This window comes from Mesoplodon densirostris, chromosome 15, assembly GCF_025265405.1.
Source record: "Mesoplodon densirostris isolate mMesDen1 chromosome 15, mMesDen1 primary haplotype, whole genome shotgun sequence".
Lineage (NCBI taxonomy): Eukaryota > Metazoa > Chordata > Mammalia > Artiodactyla > Ziphiidae > Mesoplodon > Mesoplodon densirostris.
The window spans coordinates 8058399-8062028 of record NC_082675.1 but is presented as its reverse complement, the minus strand read 5'-3'; the positions used below and the strand labels follow the sequence as shown (position 1 = coordinate 8062028).

The 3630-nt window shown below is 49.2% G+C and overlaps 1 pseudogene; it reads right to left on the bottom strand.

Moving 5' to 3' along the window:
• Positions 1 to 2433: 2433 nt before the first annotated feature.
• Positions 2434 to 2529, bottom strand: LOC132503361 (U6 spliceosomal RNA; annotated as a pseudogene).
• Between the last annotated feature and the right edge of the window lie 1101 nt (positions 2530 to 3630).

The following is a 3630-nucleotide window of genomic DNA, read 5'->3' as shown; positions in this document are numbered from 1 at the left end:
TGTGTGCCTTTGGGGAAAGTGACTTCACCTCTCTGAATCTCATTTTTATGATGGGAAAAATAATAGATTGTGGGGCTTCCCTGGTAGCGCAGTGGTTGAGAGTCCGCCTGCCGATGCAGGGGACGCGGGTTCGTGCCGCGGCCGGGAAGATCCCACATGCCCGCGGAGCGGCTGGGCCCGTGAGCCATGGCCGCTGAGCCTGCGCGTCCGGAGCCTGTGCTCCGCAACGGAAGAGGCCATAACAGTGAGAGGCCCGCGTACCACACAAAAAAAAAGGGGGGGGGAGGGGGCTTCCCTGGTGGCGCCGTGGTTGGGAGTCCGCCTGCCGAGGCAGGGAACGCGGGTTCGTGCCCCGGTCCGGGAGGATCCCACATGCCGCGGAGCGGCTGGGCCCGTGAGCCATGGCCGCTGAGCCTGCGCGTCCGGAGCCTGTGCTCCGCAGTGGGAGAGGCCACAGCGGTGAGAGGCCCGCGTACTGCAAAAAAAAAAAAAGGTAAGGGTCCAGCAAGCTCAATTAATGTTTGTTAAACTTTATCCGTGAGTTCCTCAAGGAACAGGATTTTGTTTACATTGTCATGATCTTGGCCCCAGTAGATGCTAATTAACGTTAAAACATGTTGGAAAAATTACACACTGAGCTCGATGAGTGAGAACATAGAATAGCTATTAGAATAATAATATCAATTGCCTACTATGTGCCAGGCATGGTGTTGGGTGCTAGAGATATGGCAACAAGCTGAAACAAACATGGTGGTCACGACTTTCAGGCTATTGAAACTTAGCAGAGGGGAGACTTTGTACCAACAGTTGCACAGATAGAACATTGCAATGGATCAGTGAATCACAGCAATATAAAATGGGCGGGGCAAGGAGAGGGTTGACCCAGGCTGGGATTGAGGAGGAAGTCAAGGAGCTGTTCCAAGGAAGTGAGGCACAGAGCTGAGCTCTGAGGAGTTAGGCTGAGTGTGGGGGAAGTGTTCTCAGCAGAAAAAATAGCAGATGCAAAGGCCTCATGATGGGGGAGCACATACAGTAAAGGAACTGAAAAAAGGCCCATATGACCCAAATGTAGTGAGCTGCTGGTGGGGGTTAGGGATGAAATAAACTGGAAAAATAAGTAGGAACTCTACGGGCTTCCCTGGTGGTGCAGTGGTTGAGAATCTGCCTGCCAGTGCAGGGGACACGGGTTCGAGCCCTGGTCTGGGAAGATCCCACATGCCGCGGAGCAACTGGGCCCGTGAGCCACAACTACTGAGCCTGTGTGTCTGGAGGCTGTGCTCCACAACAAGAGAGGCCACGATAGTGAGAGGCCCACGCACCGCGATGAAGAATGGCCCCTGCTTGCCACAACTGGAGAAAGCCTTTGCACAAAACGAAGACCCAACACAGCCAAAAAAATGAATAAATTAATTAATTTTTTTAAAAAGTAGGAACTTTAAGAACTAATTGGGCAGTATCTGATAAAGCTGAAGGAACATGCAATCTATGATCCTGCAGTTCTGTGCTAGGAACCTTCTAGAGAAACAGACACAAGTGCACCAGGAAGCATGAACAAGGATGGTAGCCCCCGCTGCATTGCATGCAATCTCAGAAAACTTGGAACAACTCAAATGTTCATCGACGGGAGTGGACACATTACAGATATGTCTTTCTTGGGTTCCTCAGAAAGCGGAGTCTGAATCAAAAGTTTGCAGTACTACTTTATTGGGAAGTGCAGTCCAAGGAAACAAGAGTGCAGAAAAGGGGGAGTGAGGCAGGGAAAGAGGTCAATGAGAGTACCAAGAAGAGGCCATATTTACTATGGCAACTTAGGACAGTTCTGGGGAGAGGAAGAAGGGAGAAGAATTATCTACTGGCTCCTGATCAAAGGTTTGCCCCATGGGGTGTAAACTTCCTTCTTCAGCATTACCCACATGTGAGCACCTAGGCAGTCACTCAGTGTCACACAGGGAAGCCCAGATGGAGGCCATTTGGTCAGAGCTCACGCAGAATAGGTCAACATAGTAATTAATGGTTAGGATGAAACAAGTGGCCAGAGGAAATCACCTGAGAGGGGAGGCGGAGAGGCTCTGAAGAAGCCTGTGACAGGTACCTTGTAAGGTGGAATAGTGTGCAGCAGTGAAAAAGAATGACCTAGAGCTCCTGGTGTCTACAAGATGACTCTGACCAAAAAACGTTGAACTGGAAGGCAAGTTGCAGAAGTAGGCACACAGTAAAGTCTATATAAAGTTGAAAAACAGGCCAAAGTAAACAGTGTATATAGAAAAGCAATGTTACAGTAAAGGATAAATCCAAAACTGAGGATAGTAGTTACTTCTGGGGAGTGAGGAGGAGGAGACTGGGATGGGGTGATGGAGAATTTCTATAAGAAATGCTGGTAATGTTAGGGTTTTTCTTGTTACTATTGTTCTTTTTTCTTTTTCTTCTTTATTTTTTTTAGTGGAACACTTCACAAATATGCATGTCATCCTTGTGTAGTGGCCATGCCAACCTTTGTATTGTTCCAACTTTAATAGACTGAGGTGAGCACTTTTTTTTTAATTGTGGCAAAATACGTATAACATAGGATTTATCCTTGAACCATTTTCAAGTGTACAGTTCAGTAGCATTAAGTACATCCACATTGTTGTGCAACTGTCACCACTATCCAACTCTAGAACTTTTTCATTATCCTCGTCTTAGTTATCTTGGGCCAGTATAACAAAATTCCATAGACTGAGTGGCGTAAACAACAGACATTTATTTCTCACAGTTCTGGAGGCTGGGAAGTCCAAGGTCAAGATGCCAGCAGATTCATTTCCCAGTGAGGACTCACTTCTAGGTTTGTAAGCAGCTGCTTTCTCCCTATGTGCTTGTGGAGCCTTTCCTCAGTATGTGTGTGGAAAGGGACCTTTCTCTCTCTCCCCCTCTTAAAAGGGCACTAATTCCATCATAAGGATCCTGCTCTCACGACCTAATCTAAACCTAATCAGCTTCCAAAGATTCTATCACACTGGGGGTTAGGGCTTCAACATAAGAGTTTTGGGAGGGGCTTCCGGGGCTTCCCTGGTGGCACAGTGATTAGGAATCCACCTGCCAATGCAGGGGACATGGGTTCGAGCCCTGGTCCGGGAGGATCCCACATGCCGCAGAGCAACTAAGCCCGTGTGCCACAACTACTGAGCCTGTGCTCTAGAGCCCACAAGCTACAACTACTGAGCCCGCGTGCCTAGAGCCTGTGCTCCACAACAAGAGAGGCCACCACAATGAGAAGCCCGTGCACTGCAACGAGGAGTAGCCCCACTCGCCGCAACTAGAGAAAGCCCATGTGCAGCAACGAAAACCCAATGCAGCCATAAATAAATAAAATTTTTTAAGTGTTTCAGGAGGGGCTTCCCTGATGGCGCAGTGGTTGGGAGTCTGCCTGCCGATGCAGGGGACACGGGTTCGTGCCCCGGTCCGGGAGGATCCCACATGCTGCGGAGCGGCTGGGCGCGTGAGCCATGGCCGCTGAGCCTGCGCGTCCGGAGCCTGTGCTCCGCAACAGGAGAGGCCACAACAGTGAGAGGCCCGCATACCGCAAAAAAAAAAAAAAAGTGTTTCAGGAGGAAACAAACATTCAGCCCAAACAATCCCAAACAGAAACTACAC